Below are 14,822 nucleotides of genomic sequence, written 5' to 3'. Positions count from 1 at the left end.
TTCCTTCACCATTCGGTTAGCAAGACAAAACATACCCTCATGTGTGTAAATAACCTTACAAAGTGTTTCTTCGAATGCAAAATAATCAGGGAGGGGCAACTGAAGGATACATGTTGACAAGGCCCAGAAAAGGACATGTTAACTTAGCAAAGCATCCTGGAAGAAGCTGCCTTTGAGCCATGTCTTAAATAGAGTGGACCAAATATAGTCTGTGGTTTCACCATAATGACCGATTTTTCAAAGCAGCGGCTTAAATCCACTTAGACCATTGTTCTGAGACTATCAAGATATTTCAGTTTTCCAGACCTTAAAGGAGAAATGAAATAATCTTGTCACTTTAAAATATGATTTGGATGGTTAGCAGGATCTATGGTTTGTCGTGTTTACCCAGCATGTGAAGAGGTGTGAAGCAACTCTATTTTCTTGTTGTCACAGAGACCACTTAATATGTGACCTTTCCAGCGTGAATGCTAGGCAGACTTTACTGGCACCATTACCTGGACTATTTCTGGTTTTCCTTTTTGTGCCCCAATCCTCAATCTTTTCTGTGATATAATAATGATAACTAAGACTTATTTAACGTTAAGTTTCTAACATGTACTCCAACAATCCAATGAGGCAAGTACTATTACTATCCCCATATTCATATGAGGAAACTGAGGCATAGAGAAGTCAGATAATTTACTCAAGGGCCCACAGCTAGTGGAAGGCAGACCCTGGAATCAAACAATTTTTTCTGACTCTGGGGCCTTAAGCACTATATTCTGAGAAAGAGAAAAGCAGTCCCTGACATCGAGTAGCTGGGCTGGTGCTATCAGCTAGGTCTTTCTGTTGCTAGGAGCTGGCCTGGCACAGCTAGGCTTTGGTATCTTCTGTTGAATATAAACTGTTTCAGAGAACATCAGCATCCGAAAAGGCCATTTCATGATTGTGATGGATCAGGACAAAAATAAGACTACTCCATAATCATATCTGAACACAGACAAAAACATGAACCTTATCTAAGCCACCACATGAAATACACAAACTGAAAATATCAGACTATATGAGGGGCTGTTACTTCTTTACTAATTACAGCTTTATCCTCATTCTAGTCTTCCCTTTTTCTATATAATATTTATTAAGGGAGACTTCCTTGGTGGCGTAGGGGTTAAGAATCCGCCTGCCAATGCAGGGGACACAGGTTCGAGCCCTGGTCTGGGAAGATCCCACATGCTGTGGCGCAACTAAGCCCATGTGCCACAACTACTGAGCCTGCACTCGAGAGCCCGCAAGCCACAACTACTGAAGCCCGCGTGCCTAGAGCCTGTGCTTCACAACAAGAGAAGCCACTGCAATGAGAAGACCGCACACCGCAACGAAGAGTAGCCCTGCTTGCCGCAACTAGAGGAAGCCCGTGTGCAGCAACGAAGACCCAATGCAGCCAAAAAAAGAAAAAAAAAACGCTCTAAAAAAAAAAAGATTTATTAAGGTACCCAATTGTAGAATTACCCCTGCTTCCTGACAGCATCCAGTTTAGAGCAAAGTCCCCCAAATCACCCAACAAACCCAAATCTTAATATTTAAGTCCTTTCTAACACCCTCATATTGAGATGCCTCATGGTTCCCCATAGTGTGTGTTCTCCCTTGCTGCAGTGAGTAGTAAGCGTAGCTTGTTCAGCCACCGGTGTGTTCCTGGTGTTTGGCTAGAGAGCATTGATAATTCTTTCTGGACTATCTTATACCACGCATGTATATGGAGTGGAAAGCATACTGCTTAGCCATTTCTCGCCACAGAAATTGGAAACTGCCCTCCCATCTCCAGCCATAGGATTTTCACACCAAAGCTAGAGGGTTACCTTCCTTTTTGTAGATTCTGCATAGATTCTCTGCTAAATAGAACCTTATCAAAAGATAGTGAAAAGAAACAAATGATGCTGGAATAGTTGCACGTCATTTTGCAAGAAAAAAAAAGAACTTCAACCTGTTAACCCATACCGTGCACCATATGCAAAATAACTCAAAATGGATTATAAATTTAAATGTAAAATTATAAAATTTTTAGAAGAAAACGTGGAAAATTTTTGTCATCTCTGGTTAGGCAAAAAAAATTTCTTAGCTACAACACCTAAAGCACAGTCCATAAAAGAAAAAAATTTTTTAATTTATAAAAACTTCTGTTCTTTGGACGACACAAGAAAATGAAGCAGCAGACTAGGATAAAATATGTGCAAAACATATAAATGACTATATACAGACTATACGAAAAACTACAACTCGATAAAAGAGGCAAGTAAACTAATTTTTTAAACATCGGCATAATTGAATGACCACAAGAAATGGTGCTCAGTGTCATTAGTCATGAGGGAAATGCATATCAAAACACAATGAAGTATCACTACGTAGTTAAAATAAAAATAATTCCAAATGCTGTTGAGGATGTAGAGCAACTGGAATTCCCAGACATTACTGGTGGGAATACAAAATGATGGAGACACTTGGGAAAACAATTCGGCAGTTTCTTTTAATGTTAAATATACACTTGCCATAAGACCCAGCAATCCCACTCCTAGGTATTTACCCAAGAGAAATAAAAACTTCACAAAAAACCTGGACACACATTTTCTAATAGCCAAAAACTGGAAACAATCTAAGTGCCCTTTAATTGGTGAATGGATAACAAATTGTGGTACATATATACAGCGGAATCTACTCAGCAATAAAAGGAGCAAACTACTGATACAGCAACATAAATGATCTCAGATGTATTACTCTAAGTGAAAGATATAAACTCAAAAGTACATACTGATGCTTCCATTTATATGATATTCTGGAAAAGCCAAAATTATAGAGGGGAAAAAACAGATCAGTTGTTGCCTGGGCATTGGGAGGGCTTGACTGCAAAGGGGCTTGAGCGGGTTTTATGGGGGTGATGGAACTTTTCTATATCTTGAAGTGTGATGTGGATTACATAATGTGTGCATCTTTCAAAACTCATAGAACTGTACACTAAAAAGAGCAGTTTTGTTGTATGTAAATTATATTTCAGTAAGCCTGACTTTAAAAAGAAAAATGTTGAATGGGAAAAAAGTTGGGATGAGGCAGGGCCACCCAGTACCGTGAATATGAAGACATTAACAGTAGCTCCCCAGATGTTAAATTCTAAATCTAAAAAAAGAAAAGATAAATTATTAGTGGATAATCCACATCATGAAAGAACTTGTTCTTTTTGTGCAGTAACAAAGTTCACAGGACACTGAAATTTTTTTTACAAATGAGGAACTCCTTGGTTTATAGTGGAGTAACTTAAAACTGAAGTTGAAAGTCACTGCTGGCTGATGGTCAATCACAGATGAATATAAAACATCTCTGAGATCGTCAGAACTGTGGGAAAATAAAATTGCATTTCAAAAACTCTGACTTACAGTTTTTCAGGAACATGTTTATTGCACAAATGAGGTTCCTGTACTATACTGTAGAGGTAAGGGCATTTGAGAGCAGAAAGTAACCAATAGTGGTAAATAGTGGTGAGCAATTAGGCAAAAACATAAGAGCAAATAGTGCATCTTTAAACTCAGGTCATAATTACTGAAATTACCATGAAGTTGTGCCCTTTAAGAGCATAAATGGCTGCTCTGCTTTAGACTTTGGGAAAGGGAATGAGGATGAGAGGGAATAAACTAGAATGATTTAAAATGTGCAAATACATGTTGTAACCCCTATCATGTGATTTAGAGATCTAGCAGACATACAGGTGGATTAATTTGAGATTAATTTCACAGTTCATGCTAATAGTTCTACTATTGGAAGTCTATAATAATCTCTGCCACAGTAGGCAAAGTTCTCTCTGGCTAGTAGAAACAAACAGCCATCCTGGGCCTCACCCATCAGTTCTCAGAAGGCCTGTTGTTGATAAACTTTCTAATTTCCTGTTTCTCTAGTGGCAGTTGTGGCCACCGTCTTCATTCTGCTTAAGTGCTCCAGGCTCCTAAGAGGCCCTTAGAGAAGACTGCATAGTACCTGGAAACCTTCCAGTTTCACTTAGAGAATTCAGTCTCACTCATAGTTCCCTGGGTGAGTACGAAACTTCATCAGACATGCCATAGAACTGTCTCTCTGCTTAAAGGGTCTCAGTGAGCCAGGTTGGTTTATCTACCAACTCTTCTAGCATCAGTAGCTACTGTTGTCTTTGTTTTCCTGAAGTTTCTTAAGGACTCTGCCAAGGTAACTTTTTCCTGATGCAGTAAAACTTTGGGGTCAGGGATTGCATATCTAGGATGTCTTTGGGGTCAACCGGTTGCACTTTCATATTTTTCATACAGCCATCTTTAATTTATATAATCCTAATCAGGGACTCCATACCACCAGACTTCCCTAGCATCTCTTCCCCCTGCTCAGCCACAGTGAACTGTAAAAAAGAAACTGCATCTTATTTACCCCCCGTTTTTTAGTCACGAGTTCAAGTTCATCTTTGGCATTAGTTCTGTTTCCAGCTCTGCAATTCTCTCCAAGTCTCCTAACCTGGACCTGCGACAGAGAGTCTATAATTGTTGAAAGATTCTCTCTTATCCTTTCTGTCAATTGCTAAGTTTGGTCTTCTTTTCTTCTTTCAGCCATTGAAGGTTTGTCTGGCTCATCTCTCCCTATGACTTCGAATTTTCTCAAGCTGGGTGTAGTCTGCATTTTTTGCGTTCCCTTCTCTAACCCCTCCATGGTCAGAAGAGACAGTGCAGGCTACAGTGTGTACACTGAAGGTGATGTTCTCTCTTCTCAATAGTTCCTAAAAGGAGGGACTTCAGTAAAAAGAAAGAAAGGTAAAAACCAATTTTAATAAATATCATGGTTGGGTTGAAATAATTTGGGTGCTTTAGTAGACTAATGCTGTATTGTGATCTTAATAAGGAACCATTTTATAGTAGGGAATTGGTTTATAGAAAGGGATCATTTTATTGTAAGAAAGAGAAACCCATTTCAGCTAGAGTCAAAAAGGAGGTGGAATTGAGGGGATGACTGTAGACGTCTCACTGAAGGCAAGGGCACTAAGTGCAACGAGACCTCATGAGCGTCTATAACCATGAACTGGTAGGCATTCCATGATCAAGGAAACTAACCTCAGCTTTTCTCAGTCTCATGCCTAGCTTCTCTTTTGAGAATTCTCTCTCATTCCCAGTGTCATTATCTTTCCATATCCTTTACCGTATCAGCTTCAAACCAGCTTTCCTGCTAGAATCATTGGGACCCAAGTCTGTATGCCTGGGAGAAATAACCTAAGTGCCCCAGTTTGAATTTGGTTTTTCTCCTGGCCCTACTTTCTACGGTGGTAGAATACTAAATATCCTATAGCCTGATTCTACTACAGACCCTGCTCTTCCTATGGGCTATTTGGCTTTGTCTGGTTTTTCTTTCAGTAGTCTCCCTCATTACTTGAGGGAACTGTAGCCTTTGTTTCTTGTAGCCAGGAGAATCTAAGCAAAACACTGGGCATTTCTTATATACCATTCCTGTGTGTAGCACTAGAAGATAGATGACATAAATCTTATCCTTTAAAGAGTTTACACTCTTAAGAAAGACATGCACATCAAGCATTTATATATCATTCAAGGATAATTTATATTAAGTAAGTGCCAAAATGAGTCATCAGAAAATGAGGACTGATTGAATGCAGAAAAGATAGATATGGATATGGGCTGCAGAGAGCATCTGGGACAGGAAGGGAGGAGGAAGTTATCTTTTAAATAATTATTAAGTACCTACTTTTATAAGGTCTTGAGCTGGATTCTTAGAGTAGAATGATTACTATTTTCCACCTACATCTAGTATAGGTGTTAGACCCATGGAGGGGACTAGTAAAAAACTTAAACTACTTCACCTTTTGGGGCAAAGCACCCAAAATGATAATATAGTTCACCAGGCATAAGTCTTTTCAATGGTAAAGAGTTAAATGGGGATTAGTGAAGATGGGCAAGGTGGAGCTTTAAAAAAAAATACGAAGTAGAACCCAGAGTTGAACCATAGGGTCTTTATTGTCATCTGGAATAGTCAGATTGAAAGAACATGTATGTTTACCATGAGATGGGAGACTTACTGTGTTAACATTTTTCATGTGACCCCAGAACACAATATGGTTTGCCTAGGATTTGTGTGAACTACACTAAGGGAACCTCTCAAGTGGCCTGTGTTTGGGAACAATTGCCCACCTATGATTTAGGCAATGCTGTATGCGTTCTAAGGGGTATGATCCCTCTTTTTTTAGGTGAAGAGAAAGCCTGAGGATACCTAGCATCTTAAATCAAGTCCTCTGTAACCAGGGTAGGTGGATTTCTCCTAACGTGAAATACTGATATCAAACAATGTGCAAAGGCAAATGAGTTCTAGGAGGGGAAAACCTGTTTTAGGGCAACTTTTAAAATCTGTCCTTTATACTAACATTGAATGTGAGGGAAATAGCCACAGATCTTTCACCAAAGTGTAAAGGAGCCAACATTAATTGCTTACTAGATCTAAAACTGTCCAGCTAAAATTTGTCATCAGTGACTGCTTGACCTACTTTCCTTCCCTGATTTGAGAGCACATTCTTACATGGGGTCTAATCATTTATTTGCCAAGAGATTAATTAGCTTTTCAGAGCCTCTGTGCTAGTTAATAGTCCCAAAATAGACCACTAGTCCCACTGCCCATTGCTTCTTAGGAGGACTGATTGTAGGAGTGACAGAATTTGAGCAAGATATGTCTGTCAGTGCCTCTATACTTGTGGAAGATTTGACTTGCAACCCTCTTGACTCAGTTGGTCTCTGTTGGGTCACCTTAATTATGCCCCTCCCCCCTTCCCTCAAGATTCCTGGAGTCTTGAGTAGATTAAACCTGGGTTTCAAGGTGATGTGACTAGGCAATATGATATGGTGAATCAAAGTCCAGGTGCTGTAACCAGACTGGGATTTTAATCATGACTCTGCTGCTTTGGTCAGGTTACTTGTCTGTGCTTCTTTTCCCTGATCTCTAAAATGTGGATTAATAATAGTCTTCACTTCCTAAAATTGTGGTGATCATCAAGTAACATAATGTATTAAACTGCTCACCCACAGAGTAAGTACTCGGTACATGGTAGCTGTTTGTATTGTGATAGCCAGTTGAAGGCACAACATCATCTCCCTTCAAGCTGTTGAGGCCTGTGAGTAAATTAGATCTGCTAGGGCTGTCAGAGATTCATAGGGCCTAAGGAATATGGATGTCTTTGATCACATAGTAAATTAATATAGAAGAATCTAAATTTTGCACACTATACTTAAATGTTTAAAACATATAGCACCCTATTTTCTGTAACTTGCCTTAATGCTCCCATTCCCTTTGATGGCAGGGGGAAAATCACAAATTTGCCAGTCATTAAATGTAACCTAGTCTCTTTCCATTATAAAGAGTCTTTTTAGAGTCAGTTCAGCCTCTTTTGGGATACTTAGTCTTTCAGGGTAGCCTTCCCCACCTTTCCCCTTTTCAAGAGACTATCCTCTTACTGTACAGGACCTCATGGCAATGTAGAAGAGGAGGCTGCTCTGTGAGTGGGTTCTTGGGCTTTCCACTGGGTCCTCACTGCTGTTTCAGGTTCCATCTGTATTTCATGTTTTAGTGCCTTCTCATTCTGACTTACTAAACATTTGTGTCCCAGGGCTCAGGCTTCAGACATCTTAATGGAAAGTAACTCCCTAGATTGAGTAACTAAAGTTACTCATCTAATTTTAGTATTATGGCTTTAAATATTATGAAGGTACGGATTACTTCTAAATATATAACTAGTCCAGACCTCTCCCCTGAATTCCAGACTATATGTATAATCAGTTGTCTACTGGAAGTCTCCACTAAGATGTATGACAGGCATACAGACTTGATTTCCAAAACCTAATTCCTGATCTTGACCCTCAAACCTTGTCCTCCAGCAGTCTTCCCCCAACTTAGTTGATGACAACTGCATTTTCTAGTTACTCAGTTCAAAACCCTTGGAGTCATCTTAAGCTCCTACTTTTGCTCGTGTCCCATATCCAATCTTTGGGGAAATCCAGTTACTTAATAACCTTCAAAGCATATTCTGAATCTAGTCATTTCTCACCACTTCCACTGCCTATAACTGTGGTCCAGGCCTCCATCATTTCTCACCTGAATCATTGCAGTTGCCTCCTAACCAGTCTCCTTACTCTCACCCTTACACCCTTACAGTCAGTGCTCAACAGAGTGGTCAGAGCGATCCTTCTAGAATTTAAATCAGATTGTCAGCTCCTCTGCCCGCAATATTCCAGTGGTTTCCCATTTTATTCAGAGTAAAAGCCAAAATGCTTTCACTTCCTACAAAGGCCTTATTGGAACTATATTCCTTCTCCCTTGCCTGCACCTTGACTTTATCTTCTATACTTTCCCCCTTAAACACTCCGTTCCAGCCGGATTGGCCCCCAGCTCTTCTTCAAACATGTCAGGTATTCTCCTTCTTCAGGGTCTTCATACTTGCTCTTCCCTCTCCTAGAATGCTTGGGATTTCTGGCTTGCCACTTCACTTCCTTCAGGTCTGCTCAGATGTACCTTTATTAGGGAGATCTTTTGCGACAAACCTGTTTGGTACTGCAAAATCTAGAAGTTGCCCTCCTCTACCCTCCTTAGGAATCTATAGCTAATAGATTTTTTCAGAAAATCAAATACAATTTTAAAAAATCCTCACAATGAAACTGTAAGAAAATGATGGAAAGGGGCAACAAAATGTCCCTGAGGACAAAGAAATTCAACAGAAAAATGTTGACCTAAAGAAAAAGAAAATGATTAGATTATCCAGCATCCCACCATGAACTTTGAAACTTAATGCTTCAATTGAATCTAAGAAGGAAAATCACACAGCAGAAGTAAAAGACCTCAGGAAAGAAATGGCCAGGTAATAGAAGGTGACAGCTAGATGATGGGAGAGGGTGAAGCATAAAACAATAGGTGTCAAAGGAAAAACAAGGAAAAAACAAAACCATTTCAAAAAACAAAGATTAAATTATAAAAAGCACAAGGAAAACTAAACGTAACCAAAAAGCACAGTTAGGGACAGAGTGATTAGTAATGAGAACAAATAAAAGAATAAATATCAAAAAAGGATTATAGAGAAAATGACAAATAATAGAAGATAGGCAAAATATTTAACTGAAGTCCCCTACAGAGAAAAGCAAAACAATGGAACATACAAATATTTATAAGCAAAATTTTTAAAAATATTGTTCCTGAAAAGAACATTTAAAATTCTGCATTTTGACTGGTATGTCATAATCTAGGGGAAAATTTGCTCAATAATGGCCAACATAATATTCTCCTAAAATCATTGGATTGTAAATGATAAAGACTATAACTTCTAGAAGAAAACAGGAGAAAATTCTCATGACCTTGGGTTAGACAAAGTGCTCTTAATTACAACACCAAAATCACATTCCAGAAAAGATAAAACTAGACTTAATCAAAATTTAAAACTTTTGTACTTCATTAAACACCATTAAGAAAATGAAAAGATACAATAGCCAAGACACAGAAACAACCTAAATGTCTATCAACAGATGAATGGTTAAAGCAGATGTGGTACATATATACAATGGAATACTACTCAGCCATAAAAAAAGAACGAAATAATGCCATTTGCAGCAACATGGATGCAACTAGAGATTATCATACTAAGTGAAGTAAGTCAGAAAGAGAAAGACAAATGCCATATGATATCACTTATATGTGGAATCTAAAATATGACACAAACGAACCTATCTATGAAACAGAAACAGAATCAGGGACATAGAGAATAGACTGGTGGTTGCCAAGGGGGTGGGGGTGGGAGGGGGTTGGATTGGGAGTTTGGGATTAGCAGATGCAAACTGCTATATATAGAATGGTTAAACAGCAAGGTCCTACTGTATAGCACGGGGAACTATATTCAATATTGTGTGATAAACCATAATGGAAAAGAATATGAAAAAGAATGTATATTTATGTATAACTGAGTAACTTTGCTGTACAGCAGTAATTAACACAACATTGTAATTCAACACTACTTCAATAAAAAATAAATTTAAAAAAAAAGAAAATGAAAAGACAAGCCCCAGAAAAAATATTTGCAAATTATGTATCTGATAATGGACTTATATCCAGAATACAGAAAGAACTCAATAAGAAGACAACCCAATTTTAAAATGAGCAAGATATTTTAATAAACATTTCACCATAAAAGGTATATGACTGACTAATAGGCACATGAAAAGTTGCCCCAAATCATTAGTCATTAGGGAAATGAAATCAATACCACAGTGAGATACTACTTCACACCCACTAAAATGGCTATAATCAAAATGTAGGCTATAAAAAGTGTTGGTGAAGGTATGGAGAAACTCAGACCCTGAGACATTGCTGGTGGGAGTGTAAAATGTACAGCCACTTCAGAAAACAGTTTGGTGGTTTCTTAAAAATATAAACAAACTTACCATATGACCTAGCAATCCTACTCTTAGGTATCTGCTAAAGAGAAATGAAGGCATATATATCTACACAGAGATGTGTATACAAGTGTTCATAGCAACATTATTCATAATAGCCCAAATGTAGAAACAATCACAATGTCCATCAACTGATGAATAGATAAAATATAGTACAGTCAATTCTCATTATTCATGGATTCCACATTTGCAAATTTGCCTACTTTCTAAAACTTACTTGCAACCCTAAATCAAGACAGTGATTTCCTGGTTCTCAGACATACACATGTGCAGAGAAGCAGAAAATTTGAGTCACCCAACAAACGTTCCCATCTGAGGTCAAACAAAGCGGCACCCTGCCTTCTTATTTCAGCACTTTTGCTGTACACAAGTGTTTATTTTGCAGTCTATTTAGTGCCATCTTTTTCACATTTTTGTGCTTTTTGTTGGTGATTTTGTTTAAAATAGTATCCAAGCATAGGGCTGACCTGCCGTCTACTGTTCCTAAACACAAGAAGGTTGTAATGTACCTTATGCAGAAAATACATGTGTTAGATAAGCTTCATTCAGGCACAAATTATAGTGCTGTTTGCTATGAGTTCAGTGTTAATGAATCAACAATATATATTAAATAAGGCATCTTTAAACAGAAACACACACAAAACAAGGTTATGTATTGATTAGTTGATGAAAATGACATTTTGCAGGAACCTAACCCTGTATTTCCTCTAGGGCCAATAATTCAGGATTCACTAATTCAGTGTTTGAAGCAACTTTATAGAACATAACTACCAGGAATAATGAGAATAGGTTATATATCCTTACAATGGGGTACTGTTCAGCAGTAAAAAGGAACAAACTGCTTATACATGCTACAGAATACATGAACATCAAAAACATTATGCTGTTTATGTAGGAGAAATAAGAGATTGAGACCCAAAGGAACATGCCAATTCATAAACATAGAATTAGATAAATTTATTATTGAGCAAAAAAAGTACCAGAGTGCATGCAAGTTACTCAAAAGTGGCCATAAAGCTATAGTGGATTTTCAGTTCTGGAATTAAAGGTACAGTTATTACACATCATCCAATTTTTAATAAACAGAAGCAGTTACATAGAGCTTACTCTGATATCATCTTTTTCATAATTCTTTATCAGGCTTACTCTGATGTCCTGATTTTCATAATTTATCAGCCTTACTCCAGTATTTTGTTCCTCATAACTCTTTATCAATACCTCCTGTTTGCCTCTGCATCTAGGACATATGATTAGTGACATGCTTTGGCATTGTTCAGTAATGTTGTCCACCTGTGAAAGAAACCAGATGCAAAAGACTATGTACTATATGATTGCATTTATGTGAAATTTCCAGAAAAGGCAAATATTTTTAAATTGATTGATATACAGCATTGTATTAGCTTTAGGTGTACAGCATAATGATTTGATATATGTATATAATATTGCAAAATGATTACCACAATAAGTTTAGTTAACATCATCACACATAGTTACATGTTTTTTCTCGTGATGAGAACTTTTAAGATCTACTCTTAGCAGCTTTCCAATATACAATACAGTATTGTTAAATACAGTCACCATACTGTATATTACATTCTCAGGACTTATTTATCTTATAACTGGAAATTTGTACCTTCTGACCACCTTCACCCATTTCACCTACCTCTCCCACCCCACCTCTGGCAAAAACCAATCTATTCTCAATATTTATGAGTTCAGTTTTTTTTTTTAAGATTTCACATATAGGTGAAATCATACAATATTTGTCTTTCCCTGTCTGGCTTATTTCACTAGGCAGAATGCCCTTAAGTTCCATCCATGCTGTTGCGAATAGTAGGATTTCCTTCTTTATGGCTGAATAGTATTCCATTTTGTATATATACTACATTTTCTTTATCGTTCATCTGTTGATGGACACTTAGGTTGTTTCCATGTCTTGGGTATTATAAATAATGCTGCACTGAACATGGGAGTGTAGATATGTTTTCAAATTAGTATTTTCTATTTTTTGAATATGTACCCAGGAGTGGAATTGCTGGATCATATGGTAACTCTATTTTTAGTTTTTTGAGAAACCTCAATGCTGTTTCCCTTGGTAGCTGCAACAATTTACATTCCCGCCAAGAGTGTACAAGGGTTCCTTTTTCTCCCATCCTCGCCAGCATTTGTTATTTGTGTTCTTTTTGATGATAGCCATTCTAATAGGTGTAAGGTAGTATCTCATTGTGGTTTTGATTTGCATTTCCCTGATGATTAGTGAGCACCTTTTCATGTACTTGTTGGCCATTTGTTTGTCTTTTTCAGAAAAACGTCTGTTCAGATCCTCTGCCTATTTTTTTTTTTGGCTGCACCTCGCGGCTTGGAGAATCTTAGTTCCCTGATCGGGGATTGAACGTGCGCCCTTGGCAGTGAAAGCGCAGAGTCCTAACCACTGGACTGCCAGGGAATTCCCTCTCTGCCAGTTTTTTAATTGGATTGTTTGTTTCTTTTTTCTGTTGAGTTATATGTGTTCTTTAAATATTTTGGATATTAACCCGTTATCAGATATATGATTTGCAATTATTTTCTCCCCTTCAGTAGGCTGCCTTTTCATTTCGTGGATCTTTTCTTTTGCTCTGCAGAAGCTTTTTAGTTTGATGTTGTCCCACTTGTTCACTTTTGCTTTTGTTGTCTTTGCTTTTGGTGTCAAGTCCAAAAAATCATCACCATCATCATCTTTTTTTGTAATAGAAAAGACTGGAAGCAATCCAAATACCCAGCAATAGGAGACTAGTTGAATAAACTTTGGTACATCTACACAATGGAATCATAGGTACCTGAGAATAGGAATGAAGATGATCTCAGTATACTAGTATGGAGAGATTTCTAGAATAGGTCATTAAGTGAAAAAAGCAAGGTAGAGAAAAGTGTGCACTTTAATATATGACTGTTTAAGAGAGAAATACAATTAAACATTTACCAAAGACTGCTAGTGTCCTGTCAGAAAGACTCAGGAGGCAGACTGAAGAGGCTTGCACTGACCAAAGGTGAGACAATTTGAGCATCAATAAAATGACAAATGCAGTGGAGTAGAACACATCAAATACCATTAAATCTGTGAGGTTATTATGTTATTCAAACCAAAAAACTCATAGTTGTTTTTGGAGGTTGCTAGTGAGCCAACTAATCTTCCTGAAAATTAGTAAATAAGGAGAAAAAAATGAAGCATTTAACCTGCCTTTGTTATATGAACAACCAAATAGTTGATGAAGGAAAGCTTTTCTTTATCCTGGCTAAGAAAGGAAGGATTGATAAAAATTAAAATATCACCATTCTGCAAGCCATTAATAAAATAATGGGTCTACCAATGTTGATCATTAATGGCCAGTAACATTACAAAAAAAAAGACAACAACCATTAAATGCCTGCTGATGGAAGTATACACCTCCACCTATGAAGGAGGATTGTTGCCACATAATCAAACCTGAATCTGATCAAACCTCCAGTTCTTGCCAGATGTTTTCAAGAACAGGAACAGAGAAACATGTTAAACAAGTGCACGTGGATGAGATCAACAAATCCAAACTGTGAGAAGTTGTACAGGGAAAATGACCCATTTTGTCAATTTATTGCAAGGGAAAAAAGAAACTGAGTCATATCAACCAAATGAAGTCATGGACCTTGTTTGGGTCCCATTTTAGACAAACCACTGTTCAAAAATTATAAGACCCTAAGGGGAATTTGAACACTGACTGGATATCTAATAATATTAAGGAGTTATTAATTTTTTAGTTGTGATAGTGATATTGCGGCTATGTTTTTAAAAGCCCTTAATCATTTCACAATACATATATGTATCAAATTGTCACATTGTACACTTTAAGCTTGCACAATGTCATATGACAATTATATCTCAATAAAGCTGGAAAAAAGAGTCCTTATAACTTATTACCTCCTGTAATTTTTATGAATTAAATAATGTATATAATGTCTGGGATTTACCTAAAAGTAATCTGTGGGTAGGGGAGTCCTGGGGGTGTAGATGATACAAGACTGACCATTAGTTGATAATCATTAAAGCTGGATGATGTGTACATGAGGGGATGTGTTCTATTCCTTCCACTTTTGTGTATGTTTGAGATATTTTATAACCATTTTTTTAATTTAGAAAGAACTGGGGGTCAATTTAAAGTGATTCTCAATGGAAAAGATAGGACAATTTGAACGTCAAAAAGATTAAAACTGTTCATATATTCATTTAACCTGATTCTAATAAAAATATCCATCATTTTTTAAAGTCTAGGCAAATTGAATCTGAAGTTAATACGAAAAAATACAGAAAAGTTGCCCTAGAAAACTCTGAAAAAGAAAACAATG

This window comes from Eschrichtius robustus, chromosome 13 (genome assembly GCF_028021215.1).
Source record: "Eschrichtius robustus isolate mEscRob2 chromosome 13, mEscRob2.pri, whole genome shotgun sequence".
Classification (NCBI taxonomy): Eukaryota; Metazoa; Chordata; class Mammalia; order Artiodactyla; family Eschrichtiidae; genus Eschrichtius; species Eschrichtius robustus.
This window is presented reverse-complemented; position numbering follows the sequence as displayed.